This window comes from Panulirus ornatus, chromosome 57 (genome assembly GCF_036320965.1).
Source record: "Panulirus ornatus isolate Po-2019 chromosome 57, ASM3632096v1, whole genome shotgun sequence".
NCBI classification, from domain to species: domain Eukaryota; kingdom Metazoa; phylum Arthropoda; class Malacostraca; order Decapoda; family Palinuridae; genus Panulirus; species Panulirus ornatus.
The window spans coordinates 16,897,060-16,915,924 of record NC_092280.1 but is presented as its reverse complement, the minus strand read 5'-3'; the positions used below and the strand labels follow the sequence as shown (position 1 = coordinate 16,915,924).

The 18,865-nt window shown below is 39.8% G+C and overlaps 1 protein-coding gene across 1 annotated transcript in view; it reads right to left on the bottom strand.

The window, feature by feature from the left end:
• LOC139766186 (voltage-dependent T-type calcium channel subunit alpha-1G-like) overlaps positions 1–18,865 on the bottom strand; it is a 1,124,919-nt gene that overhangs the window by 478,814 nt on the left and 627,240 nt on the right. The window lies entirely within an intron of this gene.

The following is an 18,865-nucleotide window of genomic DNA, read 5'->3' as shown; positions in this document are numbered from 1 at the left end:
CACATCTCTCTTACCCTTACGTTACTTACTCGATCAAACCACATCACACCACACATTGTCCTCAAACATCTCATTTCCAGCACATCCATCCTCCTGCGCACAACTCTATCCATAGCCCACGCCTCGCAACCATACAACATTGTTGGAACCACTATTCCTTCAAACATACCCATTTTTGCTTTCCGGGATAATGTTCTCGACTTCCACACATTTTTCAAGGCTCCCAAAATTTTCGCCCCCTCCCCCACCCTATGATCCACTTCCGCTTCCATGGTTCCATCCGCTGACAGATCCACTCCCAGATATCTAAAACACTTCACTTCCTCCAGTTTTTCTCCATTCAAACTCACCTCCCAATTGACTTGACCCTCAACCCTACTGTACCTAATAACCTTGCTCTTATTCACATTTACTCTTAACTTTCTTCTTCCACACACTTTACCAAACTCCGTCACCAGCTTCTGCAGTTTCTCACATGAATCCGCCACCAGCGCTGTATCATCAGCGAACAACAACTGACTCACTTCCCAAGCTCTCTCATCCCCAACAGACTTCATACTTGCCCCTCTTTCCAAGACTCTTGCATTTACCTCCCTAACAACCCCATCCATAAACAAATTAAACAACCATGGAGACATCACACACCCCTGCCGCAAACCTACATTCACTGAGAACCAATCACTTTCCTCTCTTCCTACACGTACACATGCCTTACATCCTCGATAAAAACTTTTCACTGCTTCTAACAACTTGCCTCCCACACCATATATTCTTAATACCTTCCACAGAGCATCTCTATCAACTCTATCATATGCCTTCTCCAGATCCATAAATGCTACATACAAATCCATTTGCTTTTCTAAGTATTTCTCACATACATTCTTCAAAGCAAACACCTGATCCACACATCCTCTACCACTTCTGAAACCACACTGCTCTTCCCCAATCTGATGCTCTGTACATGCCTTCACCCTCTCAATCAATACCCTCCCATATAATTTACCAGGAATACTCAACAAACTTATACCTCTGTAATTTGAGCACTCACTCTTATCCCCTTTGCCTTTGTACAATGGCACTATGCACGCATTCCGCCAATCCTCAGGCACCTCACCATGAGTCATACATACATTAAATAACCTTACCAACCAGTCAACAATACAGTCACCCCCTTTTTTTATAAATTCCACTGCAATACCATCCAAACCTGCTGCCTTGCCGGCTTTCATCTTCCGCAAAGCTTTTACTACCTCTTCTCTGTTTACCAAATCATTTTCCCTAACCCTCTCACTTTGCACACCACCTCGACCCAAACACCCTATATCTGCCACTCTGTCATCAGACACATTCAACAAACCTTCAAAATACTCATTCCATCTCCTTCTCACATCACCACTACTTGTTATCACCTCCCCATTTACGCCCTTCACTGAAGTTCCCATTTGCTCCCTTGTCTTACGCACCCTATTTACCTCCTTCCAGAACATCTTTTTATTCTCCCTAAAATTTACTGATAGTCTCTCACCCCAACTCTCATTTGCCCTTTTTTTCACCTCTTGCACCTTTCTCTTGACCTCTTGTCTCTTTCTTTTATACTTCTCCCACTCAATTGCATTTTTTCCCTGCAAAAATCGTCCAAATGCCTCTCTCTTCTCTTTCACTAATACTCTTACTTCTTCATCCCACTACTCACTACCCTTTCTAAACAGTCCACCTCCCACTCTTCTCATGCCACAAGCATCTTTTGCGCAATCCATCACTGATTCCCTAAATACATCCCATTCCTCCCCCACTCCCCTTACTTCCAGTGTTCTCACCTTTTTCCATTCTGTACACAGTCTCTCCTGATACTTCCTCACACAGGTCTCCTTCCCAAGCTCACTTACTCTCACCACCTTCTTCACCCCAACATTCACTCTTCTTTTCTGAAAACCCATACTAATCTTCACCTTAGCCTCCACAAGACAATGATCAGACATCCCTCCAGCTGCACCTCTCTTCTCTTTCACTAATAATCTTACTTCTTCATCCCACCACTCACTACCCTTTCTAATCTACCCACCTCACATCCTTCTCATGCCACATGAGGGGAGAGGGGAGGACTTCCAGCCCCCCGCTCCCTCCCCTTTTAGTCGCCTTCTACGACACGCAGGGAATACGTGGGAAGTATTCTTAATCCCCTATCCCTAGGGATAATATATATATATTTATTTATTTATTTATTATACTTTGTCACTGTCTCCCGCGTTTGCGAGGTAGCGCAAGGAAACAGACGAAAGAAATGGCCCAACCCCCCCCCCATACACATGTATATACATATGTCCACACACGCAAATATACATACCTACACAGCTTTCCATGGTTTACCCCAGACGCTTCACATGCCTTGATTCAATCCACTGACAGCACGTCAACCCCGGTATACCACATCGCTCCAATTCACTCTATTCTTTGCCCTCCTTTCACCCTCCTGCATGTTCAGGCCCCGATCACACAAAATCTTTTTCACTCCATCTTTCCACCTCCAATTTGGTCTCCCTCTTCTCCTTGTTCCCTCCACCTCCGACACATATATCCTCTTGGTCAATCTTTCCTCACTCATTCTCTCCATGTGCCCAAACCACTTCAAAACACCCTCTTCTGCTCTCTCAACCACGCTCTTTTTATTTCCACACATCTCTCTTACCCTTACGTTACTCACTCGATCAAACCACCTCACACCACACATTGTCCTCAAACATCTCATTTCCAGCACATCCATCCTCCTGCGCACAACTCTATCCATAGCCCACACCTCGCAACCATACAACATTGTTGGAACCACTATTCCTTCAAACATACCCATTTTTGCTTTCCGAGATAATGTTCTCGACTTCCACACATTCTTCAAGGCCCCCAGGATTTTCGCCCCCTCCCCACCCTATGATCCACTTCCGCTTCCATGGCTCCATCCGCTGCCAGATCCACTCCCAGATATCTAAAACACTTCACTTCCTCCAGTTTTTCTCCATTCAAACTCACCTCCCAATTGACTTGACCCTCAACCCTACTGTACCTAATAACCTTGCTCTTATTCACATTTACTCTTAACTTTCTTCTTCCACACACTTTTCCAAACTCAGTCACCAGCTTCTGCAGTTTCTCACATGAATCAGCCACCAGCGCTGTATCATCAGCGAACAACAACTGACTCATTTCCCAAGCTCTCTCATCCCCAACAGACTTCATACTTGCCCCTCTTTCCAAAACTCTTGCATTTACCTCCCTAACAACCCCATCCATAAACAAATTAAACAACCATGGAGACATCACACACCCCTGCCGCAAACCTACATTCACTGAGAACCAATCACTTTCCTCTCTTCCTACACGTACACATGCCTTACATCCTCGATAAAAACTTTTCACTGCTTCTAACAACTTTCCTCCCACACCATATATTCTTAATACCTTCCACAGAGCATCTCTATCAACTCTATCATATGCCTTCTCCAGATCCATAAATGCTACATACAAATCCATTTGCTTTTCTAAGTATTTCTCACATACATTCTTCAAAGCAAACACCTGATCCACACATCCTCTACCACTTCTGAAACCACACTGCTCTTCCCCAATCTGATGCTCTGTACATGCCTTCACCCTCTCAATCAATACCCTCCCATATAATTTACCAGGAATACTCAACAAACTTATACCTCTGTAATTTGAGCACTCACTCTTATCCCCTTTGCCTTTGTACAATGGCACTATGCACGCATTCCGCCAATCCTCAGGCACCTCACCATGAGTCATACATACATTAAATAACCTTACCAACCAGTCAACAATACAGTCACCCCCTTTTTTAATAAATTCCACTGCAATACCATCCAAACCTGCTGCCTTGCCGGCTTTCATCTTCCGCAAAGCTTTCACTACCTCTTCTCTGTTTACCAAATCATTTTCCCTAACCCTCTCACTTTGCACACCACCTCGACCAAAACACCCTATATCTGCCACTCTATCATCAAACACATTCAACAAACCTTCAAAATACTCACTCCATCTCCTTCTCACATCACCACTACTTGTTATCACCTTCCCATTTGCGCCCTTCACTGAAGTTCCCATTTGCTCCCTTGTCTTACGCACCCTATTTACCTCCTTCCAGAACATCTTTTTATTCTCCCTAAAATTTAATGATAATCTCTCACCCCAACTCTCATTTGCCCTTTTTTTCACCTCTTGCACCTTTCTCTTGACCTCCTGTCTCTTTCTTTTATACATCTCCCACTCAATTGCATTTTTTCCCTGCAAAAATCGTCCAAATGCCTCTCTCTTTTCTTTCACTAATACTCTTACTTCTTCATCCCACCACTCACTACCCTTTCTAATCAACCCACCTCCCACTCTTCTCATGCCACAAGCATCTTTTGCACAATCCATCACTGATTCCCTAAATACATCCCATTCCTCCCCCACTCCCCTTACTTCCATTGTTCTCACCTTTTTCCATTCTGTACTCAGTCTCTCCTGGTACTTCCTCACACAGGTCTCCTTCCCAAGCTCACTTACTCTCACCACCCTCTTCACCCCAACATTCACTCTTCTTTTCTGAAAACCCATACAAATCTTTACCTTAGCCTCCACAAGATAATGATCAGACATCCCTCCAGTTGCACCTCTCAGCACATTAACATCCAAAAGTCTCTCTTTCGCACGCCTGTCAATTAACACGTAATCCAATAACGCTCTCTGGCCATCTCTCCTACTTACATAAGTATACTTATGTATATCTCGCTTTTTAAACCAGGTATTCCCAATCATCAGTCCTTTTTCAGCACATAAATCTACAAGCTCTTCACCATTTCCATTTACAACACTGAACACCCCATGTATACCAATTATTCCCTCAAGTGCCACATTACTCACCTTTGCATTCAAATCACCCATCACTATATATAATCACTATATATATATATATATATATATATATATATATATATATATATATATTTTTTTTTTTTTTTTCTTTTTTTTTTGCTGTCTCCTGCGTTTGCGAGGTAGCGCAAGGAAACAGACGAAAGAAATGGCCCAACCCACCCCCATACACATGTATATACATACGTGGGAAGTATTCTTTCTCCTCTATCGCCAGGGATAATATATATTTATATATATATATATATATATATATATATATATATATATATATATATATATATTTTTTTTTTTTTTTTTCATACTATTCGCCATTTCCCGCGATAGCGAGGTAGCGTTAAGAACAGAGGAATGGGCCTTTGAGGGAATACCCTCACCTGGCCCCCTTCTCTGTTCCTTCTTTTGGAAAATTAAAAGAAAAAAAAAAAAAAAAATATATATATATATATATATATATCGAGAAAGCGATATATATATATATATATATATATATATATATATATATATATATATATATATATATATATATATATATATATATTATCCCTGGGGATAGAGGAGAAAGAATACTTCCCACGTATTCCCTGCGTGTCGTAGAAGTCAACTAAAAGGGAAGGGAGCGGGGGCTGGAAATCCTCCCCTCTCGTTTTTTTTTTTTAATTTTCCAAAAGAAGGAACAGAGAAGGGGGCCAGGTGAGGATATTCCCTCAAAGGCCCAGTCCTCTGCTCTTAACGCTACCTCGCTATCGCGGGAAATGGCGAATAGTATGAAAAAAAAAAGAATATATATATATATATATATATATATATATATATATATGTACATTTGTATATATGTATTAGTCTGTATGTATGTGTATGTAAACGTTGAAATGTATAGGTATGTATATATGCGTGTGTGGACGTATATGTATATACATGTGTATGTGCGTGGGTTGGGCCATTCTTTCATCTGTTGCCTTGCGCTACCTCGTTAACGCGGGAGACAGCGACAAACTATAATAATAATTATATATATATATATATATATATATATATATATATATATATATATATATATATTATAATGGGGATAGGGGATAAAGAATACTTCCCATGTATTCCCTATGTGTCATAGAAGGCAACAAAAAGGGGGGGGGGAAGCGGGAAGGCTGGAAATCCTGCCCTCCCATTTTTAATTTTCCAAAAAAAGGAACAGAGAGGGGGGCTAGGTGAGGATATTCTCTCTAAGGCGACTAAAAGGGAAGGGAGCGGGGGGGCTGGAAATCCCCCCCCCCCCTCTTTTTTTTTTTTCTAAAGGAAGGAACAGAGAAGGGGGCTGGATGGGGATGTTTCCTCAGAGGCCCAGTCCTCTGTTCTTAACGCTACCTCGCTGACGGGACATGGCGAATAGTATGAAAGAAAGAAATATATATATATATATATATATATATATATATATATATATATATATATATATATATATATATATATATCCCTGGGGATAGGGGATGAAGAATACTTCCCACGTATTCCCTGCGTGTCGTAGAAGGCGACTAAAAGGGGAGGGAGCATGAGGCTGGAAATCCTCCTCTCTCATTTTTTTTTCTTTTTTTTTAATTTTCCAAAAGAAGGAACAGAGGGGGGCCAGGTGAGGATATTCCACAAAGGCCCAGTCCTCTGTTCTTAACGCTACCTCGCTAATGCGGGAAATGGCGGATAGTTTAAAAGAAAAGAAAAGATATATATATATATATATATATATATATATATATATATATATATATATATATATATATATATATATATATATATATATATATTTATATATATGTATATATATATATATATATATGGATGGTATTGCAGTGGAATTTATTAAAAAAAGGGGGTGACTGTACTATTGACTGGTTGGTAAGGTTATTTAATGTATGTATGACTCATGGTGAGGTGCCTGAGGATTGGCGGAATGCGTGCATAGTGCCATTGTACAAAGGCAAAGGGGATAAGAGTGAGTGCTCAAATTACAGAGGTATAAGTTTGTTGAGTATTCCTGGTAAATTATATGGGAGGGTATTGATTGAGAGGGTGAAGGCATGTACAGAGCATCAGATTGGGGAAGAGCAGTGTGGTTTCAGAAGTGGTAGAGGATGTGTGGATCAGGTGTTTGCTTTGAAGAATGTATGTGAGAAATACTTAGAAAAGCAAATAGATTTGTATGTAGCATTTATGGATCTGGAGAAGGCATATGATAGAGTTGATAGAGATGCTCTGTGGAAGGTATTAAGAATATATGGTGTGGGAGGAAAGTTGTTAGAAGCAGTGAAAAGTTTTTATCGAGGATGTAAGGCATGTGTACATGTAGGAAGAGAGGAAAGTGATTGGTTCTCAGTGAATGTAGGTTTGCGGCAGGGGTGTGTGATGTCTCCATGGTTGTTTAATTTGTTTATGGATGGGGTTGTTAGGGAGGTAAATGCAAGAGTTTTGGAAAGAGGGGCAAGTATGAAGTCTGTTGGGGATGAGAGAGCTTGGGAAGTGAGTCAGTTGTTGTTCGCTGATGATACAGCGCTGGTGGCTGATTCATGTGAGAAACTGCAGAAGCTGGTGACTGAGTTTGGTAAAGTGTGTGGAAGAAGAAAGTTAAGAGTAAATGTGAATAAGAGCAAGGTTATTAGGTACAGTAGGGTTGAGGGTCAAGTCAATTGGGAGGTGAGTTTGAATGGAGAAAAACTGGAGGAAGTGAAGTGTTTTAGATATCTGGGAGTGGATCTGGCAGCGGATGGAACCATGGAAGCGGAAGTGGATCATAAGGTGGGGGAGGGGGCGAAAATTCTGGGGGCCTTGAAGAATGTGTGGAAGTCGAGAACATTATCTCGGAAAGCAAAAATGGGTATGTTTGAAGGAATAGTGGTTCCAACAATGTTGTATGGTTGCGAGGCGTGGGCTATGGATAGAGTTGTGCGCAGGAGGATGGATGTGCTGGAAATGAGATGTTTGAGGACAATGTGTGGTGTGAGGTGGTTTGATCGAGTGAGTAACGTAAGGGTAAGAGAGATGTGTGGAAATAAAAAGAGTGTGGTTGAGAGAGCAGAAGAGGGTGTTTTGAAGTGGTTTGGGCACATGGAGAGAATGAGTGAGGAAAGATTGACCAAGAGGATATATGTGTCGGAGGTGGAGGGAACGAGGAGAAGAGGGAGACCAAATTGGAGGTGGAAAGATGGAGTGAAAAAGATTTTGTGTGATCGGGGCCTGAACATGCAGGAGGGTGAAAGGAGGGCAAAGAATAGAGTGAATTGGAGCGATGTGGTATACCGGGGTTGACGTGCTGTCAGTGGATTGAATCAAGGCATGTGAAGCGTCTGGGGTAAACCATCGAAAGTTGTGTAGGTATGTATATTTGCGTGTGTGGACGTATGTATATACATGTGTATGGGGGGGGTTGGGCCATTTCTTTCGTCTGTTTCCTTGCGCTACCTCGCAAACGCGGGAGACAGCGACAAAGTATAAAAAAAAAAAAAATATATATATGCCCATCAATGCACATATACATATATATACATATATACACAAGTGCATATTCATACTTGCTTGTCTTCATCCATTCCTGTTGCTACCCCAACCCACAGGAAACAGAATTGCTTCCCTCTGCTTCAGTGAGGTTGCACCAGAAAAACCGACAAAACAAAGAAAAAGGCCAAATTCGTTCACACTCAATCTCTAGCTGTCATATGTAAAGCACCAAAACCACAGCTCCCTATCCACATCCAGGCCCCACAGACTTTTCCATGGTTTACCCAAGTCATTTCACATGCCCTGGTTCAGTCCAGACAGCACATCAACTCTAGTATACAACATCGTTCCAAATCACTATTCCTTGCACGCCTCTCACCCTCCTGTATGTACAGGCCCTGATTGCTCAAAATCTTTTTCACTCCATCATTACAACTTCAATTTGGTCTCCTGCTTCTCCTTGTTCCCTCCACCTCTGACACATATATCCTCTTTGTCAATCTTTCCTCACTCATTCTCTCCTTATGTCCAAATAATTTCAACACATTCTCTTCCACTCTCTCAACCACACTCTTTTTATTTCCATACTTCTCTCTTACCCTTTTGTTAATAACTCGGTCAAACCAACTCACACCGCATACCGTCCTCAAACATATCATTTCCAACACATCCCTCCTCCTCCATACAACCTTCTCTACAGCCCATGCCTCACAACCATATAATTTTGTTGGAACTACTATTCCTTCAATCATACCCATTTTTGCTCAGAGGCAACATTTTCTCCTTCCACACATTCTTCATCGTTCCCAGAATCTTTGCCCCCTCCCCCACCCTGTGACACTTCCACTTCCATGGTTCAATCCATAGCTAAGTCCACTCCCAAATATCTAGAAGACTTCATTTCCTCCAGTTTTTCTCCATTCGAACTTACATCCCAATTAATTTGTCCCTCAACCCTACTAAACCTATTAACCTTGCTCTTATTTACATTTACTGTCAACTTTCTTCTTTCACACACTTTTCCAAACTAAGTCACCAACTTCTGCAGTCTCTCACCTGAATCAGCCACTACAGGTGCATCAGGGAAGAACAACTGACTCACTTCCCAGGCCCTCTCATCCCCAACAGTCTAGATACTTGCCCCTCTCTCCAAAACTCTTGCATTTACCTCCATCACTAACCCATCCATAAACAAATTAAACAACCATGGGGACATAACACACCCCTGCCGCAGACCGGCATTCACTGGGAACCATTCACTCTCTTTTCCTTCCACTCATATACATGCCTTAAATCCTTGGTAAAAACTTTTCACTGCTTCCAGCAATCTATCTCCACACTATATACTCTTAAATCCTTCCACAAAGCATCTCCAGATCAATAAATGCTACATACAAATCCATCTGATTTTCAAGTATTTCTCACATACATTCTTCAAAGCAAACACCTGATCCACATTCTACACCAGTTCTGAAACCACACTGCTCCTCCCCAGTCTGATGCTCTGCACATGCCTTCACCTTCTAAACCAATGTCCTCCCAAATAATTTTACCCAGGAAAACTCAACAAACTTATGCCATTTCACACGTTAGCAAGGTGGCACTAGGAACAGATGAAGAAAGGCCATTCTCAGGTATCCTAAACATTCCATTTCCTCCAAGTACTCTTCATTCAAAGTCTCACACAATTCAACCTGTCTTGCCTCCCCTATCCCATTAAACTTTAAAACCTAAATTTCATTCACATACCCTTATATCTTTCTCATTTCATACACTCTCCAAAACTCAAACAAAAGCCTCTCCAGTCTGTCACTTGGGTTTGCCACCAGATCCACATCATCTCCCAATCAACAACCGACTTACTTCCATGGCCTCAGCATACTATAAACCCAACCCTTTCTCCAAGATCCTCGCATCTACATCCCTCATCATCCCATTCATAAACAGATTGAATACTCTTGGTGATATCACAAACCTTTTACACAGACCCACTTCACCTTGAACCACTCACCTTCCTTCCTCTCTACTAGCACAAATGGCTTACTCATTAAGATTCCTCTCTACATCTTGTAGTTATCTTCCCACATCATATATCTGCAGCATGTTCTACAAGGTATCCCTTTTAACCCCATCATACATATTTTCCATATTTACAAATGCCACAAACAAATTCCTCTCTCTTTAAGTATTTTTCAAACTTTTTTCATAGAAAACACTTGATTAACAAATAGCCCTCCAACCCTGGAGTTACAGTTACATTAGTCCACCATGATCTGATGCTCTACGCATTGCATCTTTCTCTCACTAACCACTCTCCTCTACAACTTACCAGGTATTCTAAACAGACTTATTCCTCTGTAATTTGATAATTCAAGTATACGATTTTGTTCTCCTTCCCTTCATATAATGGCCTTATATATGAACCTCTCCTTAAGCAATACATGCAAAGAAAATCCTAAATGACCAATAAATGTCAGTGTTATCACTTTTCATATGAAATTCAGCTGCAATCCCATCCACTCCAGCTGCTTTGCCACACTTTATCCTAAGCAAGGCTTTCACCACCTCTTTTTTTCATGAAACCATTCATCATTACTCTCTCGTTCCAATTACCTACTCATCCCAAACACTCCACTTCTTCCATCCTATCATCTAACATATTCAACAGTGCTTCAAAGTACTCACTCAATCTCCACTTTTCCTTTTCTTTGCCCGTTACCATTTCCCAACTACTCCCTTCACTGATTCTCCCATTTGTCGTCTTCACACACTTCACGTCCTTCTAAAACATTTTCTTATTCCCTTGAAATATGCTGGTACTCCCTCACCTCATCCCTCATTTGTCCTCTTCTTTAGTTCCTGCACCTTTCTCTTGACCTCCGGATGCTTTTTGTTATATATCTCCCAATCATTCATATTCTTTCCCTGCCAGTACCATCCATACATCTCTCTAAATTTCCTCATCTTACCATTTACTGTCCTTTCTCAAAAACCCATATACCACCTTATGCATACTACATGCTTCATCTGCACATGCAAGCAATGCTTCTCTAAACACCTTCCATTCATCAATCACTTCCCTAGTTTTATCCTCATCTTTTCCTAATAAGCACTTAATCTCTCATAATATTTTTGCACAAAACACTCTTTTTCATACTCACTCACTTTTACCATCCTCTTCTCATCTATGACATTTTATATTCCTAAAGTCACTACAAATTTTAACACTTACCTCCACTGTAAGTGATCAGATGTCCTATGAGCTGCCTCTCAACAATCTCTGCTTTTTATACCTGTCAATAAGTACTTTCTCTAATACTATCCATTCACCCCGCACCCACTCACCCACATATGAATTTATCTTTCTTATATTAAGTATTCCCAATTATCAACCCTTTTTCAGTACTAACTTCCCTAGTTTTGTTTATCCTCATCTTTTCCTAATAAGCACTTAATCTCTCATAATATTTTTGCACAAAACACTCTTTTTCATGCTCACTCACTTTTACCATCCTCTTCTCATCCATGACATTTTATATTCCTAAAGTCACTACAAATTTTTACACTTACCTACACTATAAGTGATCAGATGTCCTATGAGCTGCCTCTCAACAATCTCTGCTTTTTATACCTGTCAGTAAGTACTTTCTCTAATACTATCCATTCACCCCACACCCACATATGAATTCATCTTCCTTATATTAGGTATTGCCAATTATCAATCCTTTTTCAGTACTAACTCAATAAACATTTCCTCATTTTCATCTACACTGGGTGCCCCATGGCCTACCCCGCTAACTGCACCCTCAACTGCCACATCACTTACTAAGGTATTCAAATCTCTTACCAATAAATTAATCTCTTGCATCAAAACTGATAATCAACTCACTCATCTTCTCCTAAAAGACTTCCCTCTCTTCCTTACTCCTTTCACCACCAGAAGCATGAGAATCAACAATCATTTACCTCCCATAATCTTCTTTACATTTTAACACATTCCCACAATACCTTCATCAATCATCATCCCTCTTTTGCTCCCATCTTCATATGAAATCCCAGACTTTACCATTCAGACATTCTCATATTATTCTTCCTCCTTTTGGCCCTTGATTTAGTTTCAATAAGAGCCAGGGCAACCATAATCTTCTCCCAAAATCTACCTTTCTCCACATCCTGGTTACATCTATGGTACATTTAAACACCCAAGGCTGACCCTTTAAAAGGAAGAACACTCCTCACTTGGCTTGTTCTTCTATTCCCACTTACAAATACTGAAATACATCAAAAAGGAAGTTTCTGGTCTCCTGCTACTGTCCCTTTTAGGCACCTTTTATGACATGCAGGAGATACAATGGTAGTATTCTTTCTGCCATATCATCTACCTCTTACACAGTCATTCTTTACACCATATACACCTAAACCACACTTTCCACTGGAATTGTGTTCCACTTAAGTGTAAAGTTTGTATACAGCGATTTCACCTACAGAGAGTCAATTATTCCATGAATTTAACTGGAATGTATTCTACGACCTCTAATAACCACCCTCCAAAGAAAAATAAAATCTGACACTTTTGTAACAAATCAAAAAGATATCACCTAATGAAACAAAACAATTGTATGACTTTATAAAAGAACATTAAAATAAATACTCACCATCAACAGAAACACAACCAATTGTGAAATGGATGTGGTTGTGGCAGATGCTGGGGGATTCAAATGTAATGAGGAAAGTGTAGTGTGGGGTCACTTAAATCTGATTCCCCTAAACATGAAGGTGCTGGCAGGGGAATATCAATAGTGTATTATATGGTTCCTTTTTTGTTGTAGTTCTTAACAGCAAATACTGTGCTATCCCAAGGGCTATTGCACAACCAATTTCAGATGCACCCTTCACTACTCCAGCTAACCTCAATATCTCCAACTTTGTTCTAATGTTAATGCATTCCTCTTTGACTCCATTGGTGGCCGGTAGGGGATCAGGGGATGCAGTAAAAGGCTACTTAGAAGATACTGCACTAAAGTCAATGGTAGTGACAAATCCACACACTACAAGATGAACCTGAGCAGCAAAGGTCTGCACACAAGAATAGACAATGTGAAACTTTGTGAGTGAGCACTGGGATGCCTCCTATGTCTACTCACTCACCACTCCTTTGGTGTTTCATGCACAACAGCTTCTGAATGCATGTGTACCTAGTAACATAATTATGTATTTTTCTTTCACAGAGGAGGACAGCAGTACAAACAGTAATTGCATGGTAGTGATATTGCATTAAGTGAGGTCACATGAAGTTGGCTACAGGTGCATTGTCCTTATGTATCCTTTGTTCCTTTCCACAAAGATAATCTAGCCATCAAAGTTGTCTCCACCTGAGGATCCAGTATTTTTATCAGCCTTTATTGTGGCACAATGTCAAATCCTTTCTGACAGTCCAAATACAATCCACTTATGCATTTCTTTTGTCAATAACATTGCTCACACTCTCATACAAATCTGAGAAGTCCATTATGCATGGCCTCGTATCGCTGAAACTGTGCTCTCTCTCTTATGCAGGAAGTCATCCATAATTTTCCAATTATCATTCTCAGTTCCAGCCAGGGTGACCAGTCTGTAGTTCAGCACCAGGTTTACCTGCAGCTAGCCAAAGGTGACTATAACCAGTTTTGAGAAGGCTCCTCTGACATACATCCTTTGTTCTCCTCCACAGAGATTATTTTCTATCCTTTCTAGGAGTCTCACTTTAATTCCTTCATCAAGATCCATCTTCTTGACCAGTCTCTGTGTGGTATAGTGTCAAATTATTAGGCTCATTGCAAATAAAGACAATCAATCCAGCCTTCTCTTCAGTCTAAAACAGAGTTCCTTCTCCCTTAGAAATCTAAGAGGCTCATTACACATAACCTCCTTTCCCCAAGACCATGCTGTCTCTCATCTAGGTATTGTCTTATCTGCAAAAGTCATCCATTTCTTCTCTATTTTTTCCGGTACCTTATAGACCACACTCGTCACACTAATGCAGAAGTCATCCATTTCCTCTCTATTTCTTCCAGTACCTTACAGACCACACTCAACACAGTGACCAGTCTGTGGTTCAGCACACCCTCCTGTGTCATAACATTGCTGTAAAACAGTATGGGGAAGATATTTACACTCGTAAGGCCTATCTTCTGGACTTTCTACATAAACCGCTGGCATCCACAGTCTCCTTGGTCAGTTAATTCCTACCATACACCACCTTTACACTAATTTGTGCTCGTTATTACCTATTCATACATTCACGGAAGATAGTTTTACTCATGGGCTCTGTCTCTTATAATTTTCACACTATCAAGAAGAGTTTCAAGTCTTTGTAAACAGCTGGCATTCAATGACTTCTTGCTTAGACCAATGCAACCATCCAATACCCTTTCACTGAACCAGTATTTCTTTATTTCCTTCTTGATTAGTCTCTTTCTAAGCTTCAGATCAATTCCTCTGATTACCATGGTACTGCATCACATGAAGAACTGTTTACTGTACACATCATTCAATTTATCTAGGAGCTTAAAGGCTGGTATCAGGTCAACCCCAATATCCTCTCTCCTCCAAGGTGGACTGCTGGGTAGCCCTTAACCTTTCAATGTAGCTCAGCTCTGTTAATCCAGTTTTTATTTTGGTTGACTTTGATTTAAAGTTTATTGTGAATAATTTACCAAACATCTCCTAGTCCATATGCTTAAATGAGATTTAAATATCTACTAATTCTACTAATTCATATACAGCAAAGACAGCACTAGGCTGAAGACTGAGCCTTAGGGCATACCACTTGTAACATTAGCAAATTTTGAGAAAGTCTCTCTAACCTGCAACCTTTGTACTTTTCAAAAGAGGTAATCCTCAAATCAATGAAGGAGTTTGCCTCTTATACCTGCCTGTAGCTCTAATTATTCAATCAAACTTTAATGGTATCGTAGTGTCAAAGGTTTTCTAGGAGTCTAGGAACATACAATCTACCAATCCATCTCTTTGACCTGAGGCTGTCAGGTCTAAAAAGTTTATGACATACAACCTCTCTTCCCTGAAACAGATCTGTCTCCCAGTTAAGCAGACACTCTTTTGAAAGTAGTCTTTCTTTACTTTTTCTTTTTTCGTTTTAACTTTTCCAGTGTTTTAGAAGCCACTCATGAACAAAATGGGCATGCAGTTCAGCATGTCCCAATCTCTTCTCTCTTAATTATAGGCATGACATTTGCCTCTTTTACATCAATGGAACTACCCTTTTCCCTAAGGTCCTGATGAACAGCATTTCAAGAGGCCCAACTAGTACCTACACACACTTCTTCAGCATATATGGGAAGACTTTATCAGGTCCATGGGCCTCATATGATTCAAGTTGTTTTAAAAGCTGTTCATATGTTTTAAGAACCTGTTTATATAATTTCTGTTCACCTTAATACTTTTTAAGAATGCTTCCCCACCATGTTTTTAACAATATTGCAGTATTATCTTTCATAGTGAAATCACTTTTAGATTCACCATTCAGCAGCTTACATATTACTCATTTTGTTCAAGACTTCTTCCCTCTGTACCCCCAAGCCTTATACTTTATTTGAATGAGTATAATCCTGATGCACTTATGACAGAGCTTTGGATTAAGTTTTGCCTTGTCTACACTGCTCTTTCAAAATCCCTCTGCCCCTCATTCCTTATCTTGTAGTTCTCATCTCTTGCTCTTCTATATCTTCTTCATGCTGTTCAGGTAAAGTGGCTTATTTGCATCTTCCACAGTAAATCCATGAGCTCCATCAAGTTTTGGCATCTAATGTAGGACCATGTCTCTCTCCACTTCATTCTCCCCCCCTTCTTTTAATGTTTCATGGTATCCATGTCCTGAGGACTTCATAGCAGATTTCACAGAAATTTCTATAGCACTAGTCCACTGTATACACTCTCAAAAAGCTTGATCAGCTCAATAAAGCTGACCTGAGTGTAATTCTTCTCTGCATCCCGTGCTTCTACTGATCCCCTTTTGTGTCATCCTTAACCAAATAGTCAAAATCAAATACTACTAAAGGTGCTTCATATGTGATGTATTCTATATCCATGCTCTTCTGTGTGAAGTAGTGATGGTGTGTTTTCTCCAGTACATTTTGTATGTTCTATGACATGATGATACAGAAAGTTTTATACACATTCAAGGAATGAGTGTAGGAATGTCTCATCAGCAACTAAATTCTCCCAGTCTATTTCTTCGTAATAAAAGTCCCTCACTGTCAATAATTTACCATCTTCATAATGGGAATATCTTGCTGCCTTCCTCACTATTCTGGCCATTCCTTTGTTATCATCAGTGCACATCTGCCCTAAGACACTTAGTTTCTTTGGGGGTTGCAGACTAAAAACACTAGTGTTCACTTCCCTCTCCCCATCAAACTGTACCCATTATGTACTGTCTTAAGATGCCATCAATCAATATTTTCTGGAATTCAATGTTATCCCTTATTAAGATGGCCAATCCTCTTTCTCCTTCATCTCCTCAGTCCTTCCTTGTTATCATGCATGACTCTTTGTCAAATTTGGTTAGACCGGCTTATCTATGAGTTCAATCTCCACCATTTCAGTGATACTGGGATTGCTATCTCTGATACACGCTCTAAAGTCTAGTTCCTCACCACTGCCACTAGTCTTTCTAAATTATTATAGAGATCATCCAGTCCACGCCACTTTCTAGAAGGTGGTTCTATTCCCCTATGATGTTCCTCCCTATGGTTTGGTCTGTTTCCTCATTTTTTACTTTAACCTATTTTCTCTAGCTCCTTTCTCTTTTCTTGTCACTATTGACAAACTCTCCTTTGTACTCCTCCCCCTTCTAGCAAGTTTATATGACTCCCTCCATTTTAAAACGGTTTCTCTAATGTGTCCTTTGTTCACTTCCATTAAGATAATCTTCTGTCCACTAAAAGAGTCTCCCTCTTATTCTGACCTGGTGATCCAGCAGATGATCCAGCAGATATGTTTTTTTCTCATAAGTTCCTTATATCCAAGTTCTTTACCAATTACTACTAATCTATCAGTCTGACATTATCACTCGCTAACATTTCAGACTTCTCTGGAGTAATGGTGTAACTGCTTTGTTTTCTTCCGTCATTTGGTGTCTCCTAATTTTAGCCTTCTGATTTTTTTATCTTCTTTACTTTTCTCCCTATCTTTCCTCAGCTGATAATGTTTGATGAATACTCTGCTGAAATCCACCTTTTTTAAGCTTGTTTCCCTGTCTAAGTGTTTCCAGGTTAGATTATTCCAAATGAAACAAGCACAACTGGTCATCACCTTATGTTTTGATTATAACCACCAGTTCTTTCTTTTATCAGAGAAATTGCATTTCATACTTCTAAAGCACTCAGCAATTTTTTAATGGGTACTCCCTATTTCCTTCTAACATCTTCATCCAGAATATGATCCTCTACCAATTCAAAAATACTCAGTGATTTACATTTATCAACCCCCTGCCTTACTGTTCTTTCTAATTTTGGTGCTAACCATCTTTCATTTATATCCTTCAGTGTTGACTTGTCAAGTTTCATGTCACCAATTTTTTCTAAAATTTCTCTTTTATCTAAAAAGTACTGACTGTGTGTGATCTGCACTTTTCTAAACCTTTCATTAGCTTCTTTGATTGTTCCAATTCTAATATTCCATATAATTTTTTCCACAGCTTTACTTAATTTCCCATGTGCCTCTAGCTTGAACGTCCCCATGTCTAATTCCACTTCACCAAGTTTCATGCTCTGTATCTGTTGATCTGTCTCAGAAATTGCTTCTGATTTCCCTCACTGCCCACTAATTCTAATAGATTCTGTAGGTGTTATAGTAATTTTCTCTTGTTTAACATCCTCAAAGACAACTAAAAAAGACCCTTCTGACTATCTTTGCTTTTCACTGAATTCACTTTAATTTTTCTGGTAATATACAACTTGAGTTCCCTAAACTAGGATAAATCTGTGTATATACCCAGTGACTACATTTTTCAAATCCATGAGTTCCTTTCTCATTCCATGAAAATTTTCATGATCTTTGACTTAACTCCTTAATTTCATTATTTCTTCCTCTATTTGCTTAACTTCTGGTATTATTCTTTTATGTCCATTCTTTACTTCTTCCTGTCATCTACTCCTTGTGGATCCAGTCACAGCTAACAATACCTGATACTTAACCTTGCCTAAATCATCTTCTACCAATAAATCAAGTACTAAAACTTTTGCCTACTTGGTTTTGTGCGTGTTTGATAACAGGCTTACCTTAGACTGGTCCAGCTGGTCTGTTGCCAGAATTGATTCTCTTGCTTTCTTGTAAGAATCTTTATTTACAAAGCTCAAGCAATCCTAAACATATTATACTGTTTCCCCAATTTAGAATAATGATAACAATAATATTATTATAATAATAATGATAATAATGATAATAATAATAA